Genomic DNA, 23533 nt, shown 5'->3' on the forward strand with positions numbered 1-23533 from the left:
CCGTGTGAGCCATGGAGGCCCGCCTCCACCTACAAGTACTTCGCTCTGCCGTGCCTTATCCGCGCGCCGTCGTCGTTCTGCATCGAGCAGACGCATCATTCCAAGTCGCTGTAGTTGTCGCGTTGATTTGATCCAGAAGCTGTGCTCGAGCGCCGAAACGGGGGCAGCAAGCGGGGAGAGGTACGACCGTGGAGGCGGGTGGGTTGAGATCGACAACAGTGGTGGATGAGGTCGGCCGCGGCGGCGAGTGGTGTGGCAGCGGCCTGGGCACAGGCCAGGATGGACCAGGGTCGACGCGATGCGCTCGAGCGCCGCAACGGGGGCAGTGAGCGGGGAGAGGTACAGCCGCGGAGGCGGATTGGTTGAGATCGGCAGCGGTGGCGGTTGAGGTCGGCCGCGGCGGCGAGTGGTGTGGCGACGGCCTGGGCACAGGCCAGGGTGGCCCAGGGTCGACGGGAGGAGGCGATGCGTACGGGTATAATTTTTGCAGCGAATCGTTTTTTCCTTTTGCGTTGCAGATAAATGATGGAGCGCGGGTTGAATAACAAAAATTACATGGGCTTTTTTTTATAAAAATACCGTGGTGGGTTTTCCGACGGAAGCAATAGCCGCTTTATTATTAGGTATAGATATACATGAACCATATGTGGCGCCGATGCCTTTACAGACCGAATCGGTTTTTATCACTTATGGATGGCATTGGTGGGTAATTTTTGCCAACTTCAAGGGCAAACTTAATGACGTACGGCAGAAGCGATCCTTGCTTTATTAGTAGGTAAGATGTAAGATAAGATATATAATTATACTGTATAGGGGCCTCCCTTATACTGTCAAAAAAACGTTGAGGATGTCTACACAATGGTTTTTGATAGTCCTCCCGTCAAATGCTTTGTTTTACAATTGACTGGTCCTGAGTCTGCATGACTATAATGCGTACTTCCTCCGTTCCTAAATGTAAGTCTTTCTAGAGATTTCACTAGAGCAAAAATAATTTGCTACCCATGGTGGTAGCTACACATGACCCTAATTTTTATCTCTACTTAATTTGATAAATTATTTTGAAATATGAAAAATAACTATATAATGAAAATATCGTGGGTTTGGACCAGCCAGGCAACCAAACATGCAATTATGCCAAAAAGGCAAGGAAAAAAGACCGAGACAAGTGAGATTCACTCATTTTGCAACGTATATAGTCCCTTAGTGAAATCTCTAAAAAGACTTTTATTTAAAAACGAAGGAAGTACATGATACATTCATAACCTTTGTGATTCTTCCGTCCATTTTGACTACTAACGTTGTTAAATGACTAAAGAAGCAAAAAAAACATAGTTATAAGTGTACAACGTCAGCGCCATTGAACCAATTTTAATTGAAAACATGCACAAAATCCATTCTCGAATTTAACTAAATTTCATTTCAAAAATCAGGTAGAAACTCTACTGTAATTTGATGCCATATCCCCTACATACATAATTCATTACACAACATCCAAATTTTCCATGAACATGAGATAAACATCAAGGTTCACATCCAAATACATGTCCATGACATGCATCATATCAAGGTTCACATATACTAGAAGGGCAGTGTGCACTTTGTCGTGTCACTTATATTCTGGTGTTGTACATGTTTCATGTAATTTTTTATAAGTATTGATAAATATTCCTATTAGTTGGTTTGGCGGATGGGGATACAATGAAGTGCATTTTTTTAATTCCATATGAGTTAATTGCACAGAAGTATCACAACTGAGGCATTGAAAGCAGATTGGTACCAAGATTGTTAATTTTTACAGATCAGTACCAACTTTGGAGCGAGGCGTTGCAGAATAGGCTAAAACAGTTGTTTATACGTATTGACGGGCTTTCTGACCGGTTGGGCCCGCCCGTCAGGTGCTACGCTGGCCAATGGGCGCGTGCCCATGTGTTGACTCAGACGAGGCCCGTCTCGAACCGTTTAGGCGCTCGGTCGCTCGTCCGGTCGGGTCGTCTCCTCCCTCCCATCAAGCCCTCCTCTTCGTCGCGGCTGCTCTGCCCTGTGAGGCAATGGCAGCGATGACTCCGACAGGTGGCGAGGGCGGCGGCGACCTCCCTCGCTTAGGCGCCGACAGCTCGGCAGGAGGAGTAGACGGTAGTGGAGCCTACTCCACCTCGAAGGACTATATGAACGACGACGATTTTGTAGAGCTGGCGTTGTCGACGGAGCAGAGGTTGCGGCTGGAGCATATTTGGGTGGCTAACCCTAGCACCGTGCATCAGTGGACTCATGGAATCGGTAGTGTGTCGTAAGTTCTCCACTCTTCCTTTTCTGCTAACTCAAATTGGGGATTATGTTTAGGGTTTTCTGCCTCCATGTTCTGACTCTAAATTGGTATTGTGGTATATGATTTACTCAATTTGGGGATTAGGGTTAGGCAACAATATTTTGTAACTAGGATTAGGGCTAGGTAGGCAGCAATATTCAATTTGCTACTAATTTATTCTATAATTAGTATTAGTACTAGGCAGTCTAAATTGGGATTAGGTGTAACCTCACTAGGCAGCATTATTCTCTTAACTAATTCTCTATAACTAGGATTAGGGCTAGGTAGTCCAAATTGGAATTAGGATTAGGTGTAACCTATTCTCAGTTTATTCATAATTTGTTTGATTTGTAGTAATTGTGTTTATTGCAATTGCTGACTAGGGCTAAGGGTAAATAATTCATCCATGACTGTTCTGCAAATAAAAAATCTCAACTTGTTTCTATGTATACTAACCAAAAGTGGTAAAAGTCATTACCGAACTGAGAATAGTATAAGAAAGCTTTGTTTATATGTTAACTAAAAAAGTGTTTTACGCTTATGTTAAACTTGGGTACTGAATAGTTGATATATCCTTTGTAACCTATCTGTTATCTGTTAGGTAAAATTGTTTATTAGCCTAGGTTAAATTGTTAACCATTATTTTTGTGTTATTTCATTTTGTAGTTTGTATGATGACGTTTTGGAGGTTAGGATCTATTTTGATGCTGCAGAAATGTTAGAGCTGAAGCTCTGCAGTTCAGATGTAACATACTTGAATATAGTTGCAGTGATGGAAACCCAAGGATTTAGTGTATATGATCTACTGTATCACATTGAGAATCCAGTCTTAGGGGAGGAAGGGCTGGAGATGGTAGAGAGTAATGCTGAGTTGCAACTGATAAAGAGGCAGATTAAGGAGTCTAAGGTTCTAAATTTGCTAGTGAGGGCATGTCCACCTCATGTTAGCCAGTTTAAGAGCCAAGAATTGTCCACACTTGAGTATGAAGAGCCTGTGGTATATGATTTTAGTGAGCCACCCATCTATGTTGTTGATCAAGAAGGAATTGTCTTTGAAAGTCAAAGTAGCAGCTCCAGTGTAGCTCATGGAACTGGTGTTTGCACATAAGAGAGCAAGAATGTAAAAGGAAAGTTGGAAGCTGTTTTGGAACTAGAAGAAGAAGAGGGATATGAGGGCAGTGATGGTTCTGATTGTGAAGGTGAAGATGACAATGATGGAAACCTTTTTATATGTGTGATGCTGATGACATGGAGATGGAAGAGGGAAAGAGATAGAGAGAGTATGATGAAACAGAAGAGGAAGAAACAGATGATGAAGAATCCGAGGAGGAAGAAGAGGTGCATTGTGAGTGTGACATAGAGGTTGAGGAACTATCTCAAATGGATGAAGATGACAAAGTTGTTTCACACGATGAAGACACTGTTGTTCTACATGAAGAGAAGAAGAAGAAGAAACAGAAGCTTCTAGTTAGGAGAGGGCCTAGAACAAGGTCACATTCAAGTGTACTAGAAAAGGAGGAGCCTGAAATTAAACCTTCATCTGATGAAGAAGAGAAAGGATTGTTGAAGGAGGCTGATGATGATGGTTTTGAGCCATTGTCATTTGTTCGGCCAAAGAAAAGGAAGAGCAGGGCAAAGCAGAGGCCTCCTAGAAAATGGTACAATGAGAAAATAGAGCAACCGCATGAGAAATTATGTCTAAATATGTGTTTCAAGGATTAACATCAATTTAGACAGGCTTTGTTGAACTTACACATCACTCAAGGCAGAAACTTCAAATATCACAGGAACTCGGATCAAAGGATGATTGTACAATGCAAACAAGAACATTGCAACTTCTTTATGGTGGCATGAGTTATAAAAGGTGAAACTACTTTTGTAATTAAGAAGATGAGAATTGAGCACACTTGCCCTATTAGTACAAAGACAACAAGGGTCAGTGCCAAGTGGCTTGCTGACAAATATGAGTCACTGTTTAGATCTGATATAACAACTGGTATTCAAACTTTGATTGATGCCTGCATGGAGAAGTATGGTGTGGATGTGCCCAAGTCAATGGCATATAGGGCAAAGAACCTAGCTATTGATGTTGTGTTAGGAGAACACAAGAAGCAATACCCTAGGTTGAGAGACTATGCTCAGACAGTGATGGATACAAACCCTGTGAGTAGAGTAGTAGTCACAACTATAACTCCAACACCCGCTGCAAAAATCCCCCATCCAGGCCCAAGATTCCATGCCATGTTCTATTGCATCAATGGAGCAAGGGATGAGTTTCTCAAGGGGTGGAGACCATTCATTGGTCAGTTTATTTACCTTGTGAATTAGTTACATATTGTTTCATCGTTAAATGCATTTGAATGTTTTAGATGTTGATTTTGCTTGCTCATCCAAGTGTTGATGGGTGCTTCATTAAGTTAACTACTGGTGCTCAACTACTTGCTGCCACTGGTAGAGATGGCAACAATAATATATACCCACTAGAATTTGGTATTGTTGGGAAAGAGGACACAACTAGCTGGTGTTGGTTTCAACACCAACTTAAAATCTACCTAGGAGGAGAAGTGGGACAATTTGGTCCATACACAATAATGTATGATAGACAAAAGGTATGTGCTTGCATTACATCACCTTGTTCTTATATGGTTGTTATCTGCTAGATAGTAGCTTAGCTAGTTTAATTGTGTGTCTGAGGGCCTACTAAATGCAGTGAATGATTTCTTTCCTAACTGCAACCAAAGGTTCTGCCTTAGGCATATATATGCAAACTTCCGAAATACTGGGTTTAGTGGGGAAGATCTGAAGAAGTACATGGATAATGCTACCTATGCATATAGTGAACACAAATTTAACATTGGAATGAATGACCTGAGAGATGAATGTGAGGAAGCTTGGAAGTGGCTTTGTGCAATACCCAAGAAAACATGAGCAAGGCATGCATTTGACACAAACTCCAAGACTAACCTTGTAGTTAACAATTTGTCTGAGGTGTTCAACAAGTATATCCTAGATGTTAGGAAGAAACCAATTAGGACAATATGTGATGGAATAAAGGATAAGAAAATGGTGAGGTGGCATACGAAAAGGGAGAGTGGAAAGAAAGCTAGATGGGAGATAACACCCCATTATAGTGAGAAGCTAGAGGTTGAGAAGGAGAGGGACAAATTTTGCAAACCTATTCAATCTGGTGTGGACTTATAGCAAGTTACAAGTGGGAAGCAAACCCATGCTCTTAAATTGCAACTTCACACATGTGGGTGCAGAAATTGGGACCTCACTCGCATCCCATGTAACCATGCCATCTCAGCAATAAACAAGGGCAAAATAAAATCAGAGGATTATGTGAGAAAGTTCTTCAAGTAACAATTCTATATGGAAGCTTATGAACCAATGATCTATCCAGTTCCTGGTGAGCATGATTGTACAAGGACCCCTGGTCCAGACATTGAACCACCTGCATTTAACGTGAAGAGGGGAAGAAAGAAAGAAAACAAGATCAAGGGGAAATTTGAAGTTCCAAAGCCAAAGGACACATCAATAATGGGGATTATAACATGTGGTAATTGTGGACTCCAAGGCCATAGGTATACAAGCTGCATGAAATAGTTGAAGCCTGAGCTGGCTTTGAGGAAGAACAAACATGTGGTAATCCCCTTTGAAGTACTAACATGTTTATGACTATAACATGTTTTCCTTCTTGTACATTACCTACTTGTACTATTTGCTAACTAATTTCCATGTTTATGCAAGCCTACTGCAAGGAATTCAAATGCTGGTGTTGCTGCTCCTACAACACCACCAAGAGCTTCTGATCCTCTATACTTGTGGGTCATAAAGACTCTTTTTTGGAGCCGTTGTCGGCGAGTGTGTGGGGTCGAGAAGAGGCGTCTAGAGGGGGGGGGGGTGAATAAACTACTTGGACAAATAAAAATCTAACCTTTTCCCAATTTTAATAGTTGGCAAGTTTAGAAATTCTAGCAAGTCTAGCACACCCTACACATGCAAGTCAACGAGTATAGCAACGGAAAGTAATCGCATGCACATGTAAGTAATGAGTAGAGATAGGAAGATCAAACGTAGTGAAGACACAGAGAATTTTTTGCATGGTTCTGATTGGTGGTGCTATCGTACGTCCACGTTGATGGAGACGTCAACCCATAGAGGGTAACTGCTGCACAAGTCCATGGAGAGCTTCACACACAAGGGGTCCATGAAGAAGCAATCTTGTCTATTCCACCATTGCTTATGTCAATGAAGGACTAGCCTTACTCGGGGTATATCTTTATGAAGTAGGAAATCTCCTTGCCCTTACAAACTTCTTGGTTGAAATCCACACAATTTGGAGGTTCCCAAGCGACACCTAACCAATCTAGGAGACACCACTCTCCAAAAGGTAATAGATGTGGTATGGATGATGAACTCCTTGCTCTAGTGCTTCAAAAGATAGTCTCCTCAACACTTAATCACTCTCTCACACAATTTGGCTTGGTAGAAGAGATTGGTTGGGTGGAAAGAAACTTGGGGAGGTTAGGAATCAAGATTCATATGGTTGGAGTGGAAGATCTTCATCTCAACACATGAGTAGGTGGTTCTCTCTTAGAAAATGAATGGTGGAAGTGTTTGCATGTTCTGAGTGCACTCTCTATGAATGAGGGAGGTGGAGGAGTATATATATCCATCTTCAAAAATCCAGTCATACAATATTATTGCCCAACTTAGTGGAATCAAAGTAAAAAACTCGGTTGCACCAACTAGTGCAAAATGTCCTAACTTTTGGGTTCTCGGTGAGACCGATATAAAGCATCTCGGTGAGTCCGATTCTGTTGACCTAGGCAGTTTCACTGACTTGGTGGCACCGATATGTAAAACTCGAAAATTCTGATTTTTGTCAATTTGATACGAGGGAGGTTGTCACTTCTTTTTGGTTGTACCGAAGAAAAACAAGGTCGTGCCAATTTGCTAGGGTTTGGCATGGGTTCTGCCTAAGGGAAACTCGGTGTGGACGATATGTAGAAAGTTTTTGGCACCAAATTGGACTTTAGGGTTTTGGACAAAAAAAATTTGCGGGAGAAATGTTGAGGCTTTTGGTGGCTAATCTCTAAGAACTTTGAGCAACCAGATCATCATAGATACATCACCCACTTTTAGTACTATTGGTTTTTATGGACTCAAATGTGATTTATCACATAAAATACAAATGTAGAGTTTTGAAGCTTGAAGCTTTTGCCAATCATGTTCCTTTCCTTCTTGGGGATTCTCCACACAATTCCCAACCTATGCAATCTTTGGACTTAATCTGAAATACACTAGGTAGAACTGTTAGTCCAAGAGATAATGTATGTTGTCATGAATTATCAAAACCTACAAGGGAGCATATGTGCTTTCAATCTCCCCCCTTTTTGGTAATTGATGACAACATACAATCAAAGCTTCAATTTAAAGTATGCACTGATATATGATAGCTTTAAAAGACATATGACTAAGGCAGGCTCCCCCTAAATGTGTGCAATTCCTTAGAGAATGGTTGCTTTTGTAATGCATGAACACACACATAGTAGATAACACATGACAAATCATATGTACCTTGTCTATATGCATCAAATATATGAGAATGAAGTGTCTCCATGTTCAAGACTCATTCTTACAAACAATATGCGCAAGAAACAAGAGATCATCCTCAGCATATGTATGATGCATATAACTAGAGAAACATACTTGAAAAAATAAGGTTATATAAACACAATTATATTTCTTTCATACAAATGCAAAGAACTTCAAGTTAGCCAATATTTGGATGACATGTGGGAAATGATATACTCTCAATATTAACATGTCTCCAAGAATATTTATAGACCTTTCTCCCCTCAATATGAGTTTTCCTAGTACCCCCCCCCCCCCCTGAATATTGAGCAAGTAGATATTGTGAGTAGGTAGGATGAGACAAGTCTAACAAGAAGATGAAGAATCAGCCGCACATTAGATAAATTCATGTCACTTAGCCCTTTCTCTCTCCTTTTAAAGATATTGATGTGAAGTGATCTCTCCTACTTAATGATTGGCCTTAAGCTTTGATGATTCCCCCCCCCTAAAGCTTTCAATTTTAAGCTTTGACCTTTTCTCCCCCTTTGGCATCAATTCCCAAGAAGGATCTGAGGGTAAGGGATCCTAGAGAATAAGGGTCATGGAGAACTTTGTTTTAAAATGCCAATAACTTGGCAAAGAACATAAGTAGTAGCAAAAGTCAGAGACTCCGAGGCAAATGTGATCGATGGTACCGAAAACAATGCTAGGGTACCGGGTAATATCGGTGAGGCTGAAGAGTTCCATGTCGGTAGTACCGAAGGGACTCTGAGCAGTTTATCTGTTACAACGGTGATACCGATTTCCCTAAGTCGGAGGGTCCGAGTTGCAAACAGAAATTTGGCAAATGCATTCTTGGTCAATTTTGTCAATGAAAATTTTCAGAAAGACTCGAATTTTCAGAAACATTTGCAATGAAATTTCTAAAGGATTTGCAATGAATTTTCAAAAGGATTTGCAATGAATTTTCATCTAGGTGGGGATTGAATGGTGGCAACAAAACAAACAAATCAACAAAAAATCCATTTATTTCCTATCTAGATGTTGGTCGGCGACTAGGTCACCTATATTAGAGTATATTGACTTAAGGAGCCAAGCAAGAATGCTTGATCATAGGTCATACTCATCGTTAAGCTCAATATAGGGTTACCATTTTTCGTTTTAACCATTTTAATATTTTAATATCACCTAGAATTGCTTTATCTCATGAATTGTAGTGAAGCTTCTTCAAGGATATGATTACATACATTTGAATGATGTAGATGACGTAGCATGTAGGTGGACTTGTTGTGGATGCCCAAGAGTTGGAGTTTGGAGCTATCCTTCTTTCTTTTGAAGTAGGTCCGCCTACATGGGTTAGTCATGCATGGAATAACATGAATATATCCAAATGACAAGAGTGAAGTTTTCATCAAAAGTTTGTCAAGGATATGGTTTGAGTTGTCTTATTCCTTCATCTCAAAGGGGTTGTTGATACTTGGCCATGACAAGATTGCTTATGATTTGAGTTGATGGCAATCTTGTGGAGTGTAGTTCATCCAAGTACCTACAAAGGATTAGATGCAATACAAGGGATCATAGTTTTCCAAAATATGAAATGGTATCATGTAAATAGTATGAAGGAATAGCCATGTAAGCTCATGCCCTTAGCATGCATCCGAGTGAGTCTCTAGAACAAGTTTGAAGCATCTATGATGTTCAACTCGGTCCTCAAGTGACAAAACACTTTCTCATCAAGTGGTTTTGTAAAGATATCTACCAATTGCTTGTCGGTATGAACATGTTTGAGTTTAATATCTCCTTTAGCAACATGATCACGAATAAAATAATGAAAAACTTGAATATTCTTAGTTCAATAATGTTGCATAGTATTATGAGCAATCTTAATAGCACTCTCGTTGTCACAAGATAGTGGAACATGTTTCACGTGTATTTCATAGTTTGTAAGAGTTTGAATCAACCATAGCAACCACGCACAAAATGACCCGACGGCTATGTATTTCACTTTGATGGTAGATAGAAATACCGAGTTTTGTTTCTTGGATGACCAAGACACAAGAGATCTCCCAAGAAATTAACAAGTACCTGAGGTGGAGTTTCTATCAACCTTATATCCAGCATAGTCTCAGTCGGAATAGCCTATAAGATTAAAAGAAGATCCCTTGGGATACGAAATGCCAAAGTTTGGTGTATGTATCAAGTATCTTACAATTCTTTTCACGGCCTTAAGATGAGACTATTTGGGTGCCGCTTGATATCGGGCACACATGCACAAACTTAGCATGATACCGGGATGGGAGCCACAAAGATATAAAAAAGAATCGATCATTTATCGATGAACTTTTTGATCAACCGGTTTGTCCTCCTTAGTGAGTTCAACATGTCCACTTGTAGGCATGGGTGTTTTCATACCTTTGCACTCTTACATGTTGAACTTCTTGAACAATTACTTGGTGTACTTGGTTTGAGAGATAAATGTACCATATCTCGTTTGCTTGATTTGCAAATCAGGGAAAAATTTCAGCTCACACATCATAGACATCTCATTCTTCTCGGACATCAACCTCCCAGATTTCTCACTAAAATGTGGGTTAGTAGATCCAAAGATAGTACCATCCACATAAGTTTGACACACAAATAATTCAGCATTAACTCTTTTAGTGAACAAGGTTGCATCAATGTTACCAATTTCAAAACCCTTTCCTAAGAGAAACTTCGTTAAGCATTTGTACCAAGCTCGAGGGGCTTATTTAAGACCATAGAGAGTTTGTGAAGTTTATAAGCATGATTAGGTTTCTTGGTGTTCACAAAGCTGGGAGGTTGTTTAACATAGACTTCCTCCTTAATTTCACCATTTAGAAAATCACTTTTGATGGTAATGAGTAATATCAGGGTGTTTGGCATAAGCAATAAGTATGCAAACGGCCTCAAGTCTAGCAACGGGGGCGTATGTCTCACCATAGTGCATAACTTCGACTTGAGTGTAGCCTTCACCCACAAGGTAATCCTTGTTCCGTACAACTTGACCATCCTCATCTTGCTTGTTGTGAAACACCCATTTTGTTACACTGATGTTGTAACAGACAAGATGTGATCCTATCCTTACTTTGGCACGAGGGCCTCGATAGGGATAGAAGTGTGTCTCGTCGTTTCACCAGAATGGATATCGTTATACGTACATGTAAATAGGAGATGAGTATATGAAATTGTCTTACACTCACCACAAGCTACATTATTATCGTGTCAATACAACAATAAATTCAAACATCATATAGAAGAGCAGGGTCCAACTATAGATGAAATAAATGATAAAATGACGTCCGTCCTTGCTATCTGAGGTTGTCGGCCTAGAACCCATCCTATGATCGAAGAAGAAGAAGAAGAAGAATAAGAAGAAACTGCAAATAGAACAATCATAGTGCTCACGTCAAAGTATCACTTTACCTGTACCTGCAACTGTTCTTGTAGTAAAATGTGAGCCACAGGGACTCACAGATCTCATTTATAAAGGTATCAAGACTAGCAAAGCTTAATGGGTGAGGTATGGTTAAGTGGTGAGGCTACAACAAGCACTAACATTTATTTGAGTGGCTAACTATGAGTACAAGAATAAGAAGGGTGATCTACGCATAAGCGGACGTGAACTAGTAATGATCAAGAAGTGATCTTGAACACCTACTTACGAGTGAAACATAACCCCACCATGTTCTCTCTCGGTTCAGAACTCACGAGTAGAGACAGTCATGATTATGCACACAGTTGGTGTATTTTATTTGAGTTTACTTCAAGTTTGCTATGATTGGGTATTAAACAAATTTCCAAGTTGCCACATAACCGCGGGCATGGCTTTCCAAAATATTTAACCCCACACAGGTGCTCCGACTCATCCATCACAAACTAGCCAGAAGCTGCATGGAACCTCAACCACGGAAAACCCATAGTCTCCTCGGAATCTTAGTGGAAAACCTCAATGTCGAGATAGCCCAAAGTATCCTTGCATTCCCGGTGCACAATACGTTCGATAAAGTAAAACAAATCCATCAATCGACTGGTAGGCCACATCCCAATAGGAGCCCCACGTATATATTTCTTAGGGCACTACCAGATGGGCAAGACGTCCGGTTGGCTCAAGCACTAGGTGTCGTGGTTTTGTCACGGCAGATGTCCGCGTGAGAGAACTTAGGTGTTAGGCCATCACAACTAGGTGGCGGCTTGAGAGGGGTCGGTCGGAATCGAGAGACACGGGTTTTACCCAGGTTCGGCCCCTCCGATGGAGGTAAAAGCCTACATCCTCCTCGGTGTGTATTGATGATGATGATCTCAATTACAAGGGTGCTATTTCGCTACCTCTAGTCTCGAGGGCTTCTAATTTTTCTATCTATTATGACCTAACTTCCCCTCTTAGGGTGCCTTGCCCCTTCTTATATAAGTTGAAGGGGTAGGCTTACATAGAGTCCTACTAGGAATTGTACTAGCTTCTCTTGAATCCTAATCCCGGTCTCGCTTTCTCTTGGAGGGAATTCCTCCTCTTCTTGGGCCTTCTTTGTGAGACGCCCTCCACGCCTCTCCATGAGACGGCCTTCGGCAAGGTCTAGGCCTTTGGGCCTACCCGTATGATCCGACATATTGGGCTCCATGTCAAGCCGGCCTCTTGCCGGGTCTCGTCGCCGAGCCCTCGAATCTTCCTTGTCATATTTATCTTAACTTGGAAAATGGGGCAACCCATAGAGCTATGAGTTGTAGGACGGGTAAAACCTTTAGACGGGTCATAGCCGTGGGGAATATCCCCGACATTAGCCCCCAGGTTAGCTTGAATTTATTCATGGTAAGCTCCTCAAATAAGAAAAAAATATGTTAAGGACATGGTTGCTCCACTCGCCGACTTATTTTAATGAAGTGGCTCCTTGAAAATCCTAGTTTCTTTGACCCGTCTTCACAATCATCTTGCTGGTCAGTGTCCTTTGCAATGAAATATTGGGAATAAAACACTCATATGTTGTTTGAGTCGGCCTCCAATGCTCTGGCTTGATGAAAATATTGGAGATAAGAAAACCATATGAAGCTGAGCCAGCTTCCATTACTTCGTTTTAAGGAAAATATTGGGAATAGAAATTTGTCCGTTGTTAAACCACTTCCAACTTCTGAAGCCAGGTTGCTTATATAGACTCTGTCGGGTCATGATCATTGATGATGTCGGGTCGTGATTGTTGGTGCTACAAAGAACTGGACTCTAGTCGACTTTGATAAAATTATGTGGAATAAATAATACATGTGATGTTGAGGTGACATTCAATGCTTCTTCTCCACCAAGAAATGATATTTGGATCACTCAAAAGATGATCATTTGAAGATGTTATTCCTCTCTATTTTTTTTATCCCCATACTACCTGTAGCCCCAAGCTCCGAGTTTATCAATTAATGATGACTTGGTGCTTCACGTAGGAAAATATCTTGATTGTGTAGCCCCCAAGTGTCTGCTTGTCTTGCGTGCAGTAGCGTGGGACTTGTAATTATCTTATACTTATAAAACTTCAGCTAGTATATCCCCCAAGGGTCAGGTTGTTTTGCCTGTAACAACCCGGGACTTTGAACTTTTTAGTTAGATAGCTTTGAAGGAATCCGGGTTGGCATATGAATCTCCAGTTTGTAAACTGATGTCTTGTATTTCACATGTGTAGCCCCCAAGGGCTGGTTCATTAGTATGTCATGGGCCGGGTCTTCAATTTGGATCTTATAACATGTTTAAACAACTGAATACTAGAGCCCCAAGTGTCACGTTGCATGCCCGCAGTGACTTGGGACTTTAGAAATTTTGATTTGAGTAGTGTAGCCCCAAGTGTCGGGTTCTTTGCGTGCAGGGAATCGGAACTTATATGTACTTCTACTTTGAAAATAAATAAAAAACATATGATGTAGCTCCCAAGTGTGAGGTCGTTTGCTTGTAGAAACTCGGGACTATGTGGTAATAATATAAACCATCATAATGCACTTCAGAAGTTCTCTTGAACTTGAATGAATCCTTGACTGTGGTTGAAATGCAACCCCATAATTTATTGTCTTGTACAAATATCCATGAATAATGCCTTTGTTCTTGAAATGAAATTCCTGCTCGTGGTTGTGGTACAACCCGGAAAATATATGTTTGACAAATCCATAAGTGTTGTAGTTTACTACAGAGCAAAAATTGAAAAAAAATCCAAGAGACAGTCAATTAGATGACCCAGCATTATGTGTGATAGACCGGCTGAGAAATATGTAATATAGCAGCTCAGCAATATGTGATAGACTGGCTCTTCAAGAATATTTATTTCTCCTAAGCATGCTTACAAATCCGAATCATTTAATACTGGTTGTGATAAACCATGATGAAAATCTGGTCATTTTGGCTCTCAAAGATTTATTTGCTCCTGCAGAAGTTTATGGTGTAACCCAATTTGAAGACCGACATGATATGTATGTATGATGCATGATGCAATGCCGGATGAGGCATGTATATGATAGAAAAGAATCGGTTTTTGAGTCTCGAATCTTACTTCAATGAAACTAGCATGATATTCACTAGTTTATCCTCATTTTCTATAAGTCGGACCTCACATGACCCAATCGATGTTTTAACCTGATAAGTTCGGACACGACTTATCGAGAGTACATGAGGTCGGAGTAGCAGCTTGCGAACAGGCAGATTTAACCAAGTTTCATGGAAGGCGGCTTAATAGCACATGGAGTATCCTTGCTCTCTGTAAGCCGGCTCTCACATAACCCAATCGATGTTGTAAGCTGATAAGTTCGGACATGACTTATCGAGAGTACACGGGGTTCACAGTAGCATCATGCAGATAGGAAGGTTTAACCATGAATTCTTGCCAATAAGGTAGGACACCCATGTTTGAACTGTGCATCATGGCAGCTAGTCCTCTTTGGTGACCTTTAATTTTTTCCCAATAAGGCAGGCTACCCATGTTTGAACTGCGCGTCGTGGTGGCTAGTCCTCTTTGGTGATCTTTATTTTATCCGTCAATAAGGTAGTAGCCCCCAGGACCGGGTTATCTTCCGTGCAATAAGCCGATGTTCTTGTATTTGTTGAAAACAACGAAATCTGTCGAGCCATGTCTGTGTAGCCCCCAAGTCTTAAGTCAACTCGTGGAGGCGGCTTGATAGTCTTCGTACTTGGTTGTAGCATAGGCCGGTGTAAAATGGACAGATGAATGATGGATTTATTGCAGCTGGAGAAAATTGGTGAGTTGATGATCTTCGTGATGCTCCAATGTTGTTGAAGGAGACGGGTTGTGGGGGTGGCTTGTGTGCGTCCATAAGATGGCTCGAGCGAGCAGGTGTGACACCAACGTGTTAATGTAAACCGTACCACGGGGGTCGCGGCTTGAGCGCATCCATTGGGCGGCTCGTACGGGTCTATGTAGCCCCAGCGTGTTGATGTAGACATGGGAGTCAGCCGCGGCATTGGAAATCAGCACCGATAGTGCGTTGGTTGTGGCGTTATAAGTCGACATGGACGGTGAGTCAGCTGCATCATTTGTAAGCCGACGCGGACGGCAAGTCGGTCATATCATTTGGAAACCGGCATGGACGGCGAGTTGGCCGTGGTGTTGTAAGCTAGAGCGGACGATGAGTCAGTCTCGGCGTTGTAAACCGACACGGATGACGAGTCGGCCGCGTCATTTGGAAACCAGCGCGAACGACGAGTTGGTTGTGGCATTGTAAGCCAGTGCGGGAGACGAGTCAGTCTCAGCGTTGTAAGCCAGCGCTGACGGCAAGTAAGCGTGACGTTGTAGGCCCGCGTCATTTGGAAACCGTCGCAGGCGAACTATCGACCGAGTCATTTATAAATTGGCGCAAACAACGAGAGGCGAAGCACAGAATACCGGCGCGGGTGCGTGAGTCCGTCGAGCAACATGACTGAGACGAAACACTATTGTATAATGATGCTGGCACGCGCTCCATATCCGCAATATAATGCCACTTCTATAATGAGGAATTGTCATGCATAAAAATTTGTAGGGAAGAATAATTGTTCTTTGGAAAAAATAACTATGTGATAATAAAATAGACTGGACAGATATCACCTGATATTTTCATCGGATGAACGTGGACGTAGAGCCAGAGTAACAGGGACAGATGTTCCTCTGTTGATATTTCTGTTCTTAGATGGATACATTGATCTTCCTTGGTACTTGGTTCCGTGAGGTGATCCCCTTTTCTTCAGGTGACTCTTTTCTTCGATGGTTCAGACATTCAGCAGGAGGGTGCACAGGGTGCATCAGCCATTGCGCAGGGAGGGGTGGTTATTCGGCGCGACCCCAGCAGCTCGTGGCGCGAGAGGAGAAATCCGGGGGTGTTGCTAGCATGGAGTGGCAGCGGCTGAGGTGAGGCGGTGGTGGCCATGACGCAGCGCTGCGGGCATAGGCGAGGGGCGGGGCTGGCGGCTCATGGTGCATGAGGCGGAGGCGGCGAAGCCATGGTCGAGGGTTGGCTCCGGGCGAGGTGCGGTGGACCACCGAAGGTGCGCGGCGGCAAGTCAAAGCACAGCGACAACGAGGTGACTGCGGGAAAGGTAACAACAGCGAGGCAACGATGGCTGAGGCACGCGACTTTCATGCGCGCGGGCCTGGCAAGCACGAGCTCCTCAGTGCCCCTCGCGGTCAGGTGGTCGAGCGAGAGAACGAGAAGGCCCTGGTGCTCCACCAGGCAGCTCGTGGTGAGGTGAACGCAAAACGGAAGGGGCCCGGGTATGCGGCGATTGCGAGGGACACCGCGGCAGCGGTGATAAGCATCGTCGGTGAGTACGAACGGGGTCGTGCGCGCTGTGTCCTTGGCATGGAGGCTAGAGAGCCACCGGTGTGGAGTGGCGGCTGGAGCGCGGGGAACGGTGGCCAGTGATGCAGCAATGCGAGGCGAAGCCTGGCTGGGTTGGCAGCGTGCCCGAGGAGGAAGACCGCGGTGCTGCGCCATTTGGAGATGGCCCGACTGAGGCGAGGTGGCTCACGGCAGCAGACCAGGGGGCGAGGCGAGCTGTGGAGCTCGAGGCGGATTCAGAGCAGAGGTGCGGCGGGGTACGAGAGCGGAGACCGAGTCCGTGGCGGTCGACGGAACTTGCGTCGGTGCGCGGGTGGAGCTGCACCAGTGTGTAGGGCGGAGCTTAAGTGAGCCCGAGGGTGGATCTGCGCCGGTGAAGGCAAGGTGGAGATCGACGCCACGACGGCTCCCGGCGCGAGAGAGGCCGACATCACGGTGGCTCGAGGTCCGACAACGGCTGAAGCACAGCGGCGGCTCAGGGCGAAGACGGATCCGAGACGGGTGAGGTGTGGTGAATGCGGCACGTCGACGGATCAAGGCGCGGCGAGGTGACTCGGAAACGGCCGCAACATCGGGCTGCACACCGGCTCAAATGCGACCATAATTGGAGGCTTTTTTAGCAACGAAAAGTGATCTTGGTCTACACTCGATGAGTACTATGCGGCAACACAACTTGCTTTGGCCTTCATGATGGCTTATCGATCCAGTGTTTTACACGATGACTACGAATTCCACGGAGACTGATTCTTCCTTCAGCTCGGGCAGATTACTCAATGCCGTAAGCCGGTAGCAATGTCTAACTCCTCTTATAGTTTTGATCTTAGGCTCGATTAAAATATTCATCAATGAAAATACTGCCATGGCGGCTCTTCCTCATCCATTCAATGATGAACTTCTCAATCCCTGAGAGAGCTCCCTCCAAGAACACAATACCACCGTGCGATATAGCCCCATGATGGGCATCAAATATCGTGGTTTTTTCATGGTAGATGTCCTCGTAAGAGAATTTAGGTGTGAGGCCATCGTAACTAGGTGGTGGCTTGAGAGGGGTTGTTTGAAATTGAGAGACGTGAGTTTTACCCAGGTTCGGCACCTCCGATGGAGGTAAAAGGCTACATCCTCCTTGGTGTGTATTCATGATGATGATCTCAATTACAAGGGTTCTATTTCGCTACCTCTAGTCTCGAGGGCTTCTACTTTTTCTATCTATTATGACTTAACTTCCCCTGTTGGGGTGCCCTGTCCCTCCTTATATAAGTTGAAGGGGTAGGCTTACATAGAGTCCTACTAGGAATTGTACTAGCTTCTCTTGAATCCTAATCCTGGTCTTGCTTTCTCTTGAAGGGAATTACTCCTCTTCTTGGGCTTTCTCTGTGAGCCGCCCTCCAAGCCTCTCCATGAGTCGGCCTTCGGCAAGGTCTAGGCCTTTGGGCATGCCCGTATAGCCGGCATATTGGGCTCCTTGTCAAGCCGGCCTCCTACGGGGTCTCATCACCGAGCCCTGGAATCTTCCTTGTCATCTTTATCTTAACCGAGAAAATTGGACAGCCCATAAAGCTATCAGTTGTAGACCGGGTCAAACCTTTAGTTGGCTTATAACTTTGGGGAATATCCCTGACGCCGGGTGACCAGGGGCGCCTCACATTGGTTGGTTTGGACCAACACTCATGAGGAGCACTGACCCGGGTTCTTGATTAATTATCCACGGGGTTCAAAAAGTCCCTATGCAAGTTTTATTAGTTATTAGGCAAACATAGTACCACTGTTGGGCCCTGGCGGAAGAGTTTTCTCCCAAAACAAAAATCAAGGGGGTCCCCATAACAACCCCAAGCATATTAGGAGCGCTCAGTATGGAACATAACACCGGTTCACAAGTAACTAGGGCGGCAAAGATGGAACAAAATGCCTAGAAAAGTCCAAACTTTCCACCTTTTACCAAGTATATATGCGCATTAAATTAAATATCAATAATATTGTGATATCTCAAGATATCCAAGTTGTCACATGGAAACAACTTGTACTTGCAACTAGAAACGCTATAAGAAGGGATGATCAAGCTGTAACATAGCCAAACAATGGCTTGCTAGGATGTGGAGGGGTTAGAGGTTTTTCATGGCTATGTTGGGAGGCTGCCATTCAGGTCGGAAACAACTTATATTATTATCGAAATGACCCCATATGTTAATTTCGAAATTGGTCCCGATCTGAACTAACCATATTTATATTTATTAAACAGGAAAATAAATTGCACCATGTGATTCTACACGTCATTCTAGGAGATATATATATATATATATATCATTTAAAATGGTGTTACGGTCTAAAAGATATGACCAACACAAGATTATTTGTCATGAATGCAAAACGTATGCAAATGACAACCACAAACGTTCCAAATCATGGATGCAGCAAGATATTATGAAACTAGATGAACTTATAGGAACGGAGAAACTATTCAACAACTACAACCACCACAAGTTATAGATATAATCTGTCCAAAACAAGAACATGACATTTTACACACATCAAATCAACAAGCTACAAGACTCTAAAATGCACAAACAAGACATGGGGTAGTAGTTGACATGATGCACACCAATTCATTTTATAGGAGCAATTGATTAGGTGCATGGATCAATAGGAAATGAGCTCACAAGATGGTTACTTGAACACAGTTTCAAACCTAGTGAAAATACAAATTTTTAATATAACGGTTTTATCATGAAGGCATAATGGCAGCAAGAAAAACATATGCTACAAGACATATAATGGTATGAGAATTTGCAGCATGGTAGTAGACATGATGCACTTCATTTAATTCCATACTAGCAAGGTCTAATGATGCACACAATCATAGCTAGAAACAATACAACATGGCATTCTGAACTAAGCAGATTCTGAGACTTATGAAAATAAACATGGTGCAAGGAACAACAGTTTAATCAGATTGACATGTTTGACAATGAAATTAACTAGGATGGAAAACTTATACTTGAAAACTAATGGCACACACTAAGAGGGGATAACATGATTTACAATTCTCTCCATTGTACCAACCACAAATGGGTTGTAGATTAATGGCAATTCACATGGAAACATAGCAACAACATATAGCAGATTCCACACTTAGAATTATTTTAGACCCTCAAACAACAACATATTTATGGCAAGTTCACATGATGAAAACTATAGATAAACATGACATTCGTGGCATGGCAAACTGTTGGAATTATGCCCTAGAGGCAATAATAAATATGGTTATTATTATAATTCCTGTATCAAGATAATAGTTTATTATCCATGCTATAATTGTATTGAATGAAGACTCATTTACATGTGTGGATACATAGACAAAACACCGTCCCTAGCATGCCTCTAGTTGGCTAGCCAGTTGGTCAATGATAGTCAGTGTCTTCTGATTATGAACAAGGTGTTGTTGCTTGATAACTGGATCACGTCATTGGGAGAATCACGTGATGGACTAGACCCAAACTAATAGACGTAGCATGTTGATCGTGTCATTTTGTTGCTACTGTTTTCTGCGTGTCAAGTATTTATTCCTATGACCATGAGATCATATAACTCACTGACACCGGAGGAATGCTTTGTGTGTATCAAACGTCGCAACGTAACTGGGTGACTATAAAGATGCTCTACAGGTATCTCCGAAGGTGTTAGTTGAGTTAGTATGGATCAAGACTGGGATTTGTCACTCCGTGTGACGGAGAGGTATCTCGGGGCCCACTCGGTAATACAACATCACACACAAGCCTTGCAAGCAATGTAACTTAGTGTAAGTTGCGGGATCTTGTATTACGGAACGAGTAAAGAGACTTGCCGGTAAACGAGATTGAAATAGGTATGCGGATACTGACGATCGAATCTCGGGCAAGTAACATACCGAAGGACAAAGGGAATGACATACGGGATTATACGAATCCTTGGCACTGAGGTTCAAACGATAAGATCTTCGTAGAATATGTAGGATCCAATATGGGCATCCAGGTCCCGCTATTGGATATTGACCGAGGAGTCTCTCGGGTCATGTCTACATAGTTCTCGAACCCGCAGGGTCTGCACACTTAAGGTTCGACGTTGTTTTATGCGTATATGAGTTATATGGTTGGTTACCGAATGTTGTTCGGAGTCCCGGATGAGATCACGGACGTCACGAGGGTTTCCGGAATGGTCCGGAAACGAAGATTGATATATAGGATGACCTCATTTGATTACCGGAAGGTTTTCGGAGTTACCGGGAATGTACCGGGAATGACGAATGGGTTCCGGGGGTTCACCGGGGGGGGGGGGGGCAACCCACCCCGGGGAAGCCCATAGGCCTTGGGGGAGACACACCAGCCCTTAGTGGGCTGGTGGGACAGCCCACAAGTGGTCTATGCACCAAGAGAAGAAAAATCAAGAGGAAAAAAAAAGGAGGAGGTGGGAAGGGAGGAGGACTCCCTCCCACCAAACCTAGTCCAACTCGGTTTGGGGGGGGGGAGAGTCCTCCCCCTTGGCTCGGCCGACCCCCTTGAGGGTCCTTGGACCCCAAGGCAAGGCCCCCTCCCTCCCACCTATATATACGGAGGTTTTAGGGCTGATTTGAGACGATTTTTCCACGGCAGCCCGACCACATACCTCCACGGTTTTTCCTCTAGATCGCGTTTCTGCGGAGCTCGGGCGGAGCCCTGCTGAGACAAGGTCATCACCAACCTCCGGAGCGCCGTCACGCTGCCGGAGAACTCTTCTACCTCTCCGTCTCTCTTGCTGGATCAAGAAGGCCGAGATCATCGTCGAGCTGTACGTGTGCTGAACGCGGAGGTGCCGTCCGTTCGGTACTAGATCGTGGGACTGATCGCGGGATTGTTCGCGGGGCGGATCGAGGGACGTGAGGACGTTCCACTACATCAACCGCGTTCTCTAACGCTTCTGCTGTACCGTCTACAAGGGTATGTAGATCACTCATCCCCTCTCGTAGATGGACATCACCATGATAGGTCTTCGTGTGCGTAGGAAAATTTTTGTTTCCCATGCGACGTTCCCCAACAGTGGCATCATGAGCTAGGTTCATGCGTAGATGTCTTCTCGAGTAGAACACAAAAATTTTTGTGGGCGGTGATGTGCGTTTTGCTGCCCTCCTTAGTCTTTTCTTGATTCCGCGGTATTGTTGGATTGAAGCGGCTTGGACCGACATTACTCGTACGCTTACGAGAGACTGGTTTCATCGTTGCGAGTAACCCCCTTTGCTCAAAGATGACTGGCAAGTGTCGGTTTCTCCAACTTTAGTTGAATCGGATTTGACCGAGGAGGTCCTTGGATGAGGTTAAATAGCAACTCATATATCTCCGTTGTGGTGTTTGCGTAAGTAAGATGCGATCCTACTAGATACCCTTGGTCACCACGTAAAACATGCAACAACAAAATTAGAGGACGTCTAACTTGTTTTTGCAGGGTATGATTGTGATGTGATATGGCCAACGATGTGATGTGATATATTGGATGTATGAGATGATCATGTTGTAATAGAAATATCGACTTGCACGTCGATGGTACGGCAACCGGCAGGAGCCATAGGGTTGTCTTTATACTAACGTTTGTGCTTGCAGATGCGTTTACTATTTTGCTAGGATGTAGCTTTAGTAGTAATAGCATAAGTAGCACGACAACCCCGATGGCAACACGTTGATGGATCATCATGGTGTGGCGCCGGTGACAAGAAGATCGTGCCGGTGCTTTGGTGATGGAGATCAAGAAGCACGTGATGATGGCCATATCATGTCACTTATGAATTGCATGTGATGTTAACCCTTTCATGCACCTTATTTTTCTTAGAACGACGGTAGCATTATGAGGTGATCTCTCACTAAAATTTCAAGACGAAATTGTGTTCTCCCCGACTGTGCACCGTTGCTACAGTTCGTCATTTCGAGACACCACGTGATGATCGGGTGTGATAGACTCAACGTTCACATACAACGGGTGCAAAACAGTTGCGCACGCGGAACACTCGGGTTAAGCTTGACGAGCCTAGCATGTGCAGACATGGCCTCGGAACACATGAGACCGAAAGGTCGATCATGAATCATATAGTTGATATGATTAGCATAGTGATGCTTACCACTGAAACTATACTCAACTCACGTGATGATCGGACTTGGGATAGTGTAAGTGGATCATGAACCACTCAAATGACTAGAGAGATGTACTTTTTGAGTGGGAGTTTAGCATACAATTTGATTAAGTTGAACTCTAATTATCTTGAACATAGTCTAAGTCCACTTTGAATATATTTGTGTTGTAGATCATGGCTCACGCGACAGTCATCCTGAATTTTAATACGTTCCTAGAGAAAGCTAAGTTGAAAGATGATGGAAGCAACTTTGTAGACTGGGCTCGATAATCTTAAGCTAATCTTACAAGCTGGGAAGAAGGATTATGTCCTTAATGCTGCGCTAGGAGATGAACCACCCGCTACGGCTGATCAGGATGTTAAGAACGCTTGGTTAGCACGTAAGGATGACTACTCAATAGTTCAATGTGCAGTCTTGTATGGCTTAGAACCGGGACTTCAACGTCGCTTTGAGCGTCATGGAGCATTTGAGATGTTCCAGGAGTTGGAGTTTATCTTTCAGAAGAACGCCCAGATCGAGAGGTATGAGACCTTCGATAAATTCTATGCTTGCAAGATGGAGGAAAACTCGTCTGTCAGTGAACATGTGCTCAAAATGTCTGGGTACTCAAACCGTCTAGCTGAGCTGGGGATTGAACTCCCGCAAGAAGCTATCACTGACAGAATCCTTCAATCACTGCCGCCAAGCTATAAAGGCTTTGTGTTGAACT

The sequence above is a fragment of the Hordeum vulgare genome, chromosome 1H (genome assembly GCF_904849725.1).
Source record: "Hordeum vulgare subsp. vulgare chromosome 1H, MorexV3_pseudomolecules_assembly, whole genome shotgun sequence".
NCBI classification, from domain to species: domain Eukaryota; kingdom Viridiplantae; phylum Streptophyta; class Magnoliopsida; order Poales; family Poaceae; genus Hordeum; species Hordeum vulgare.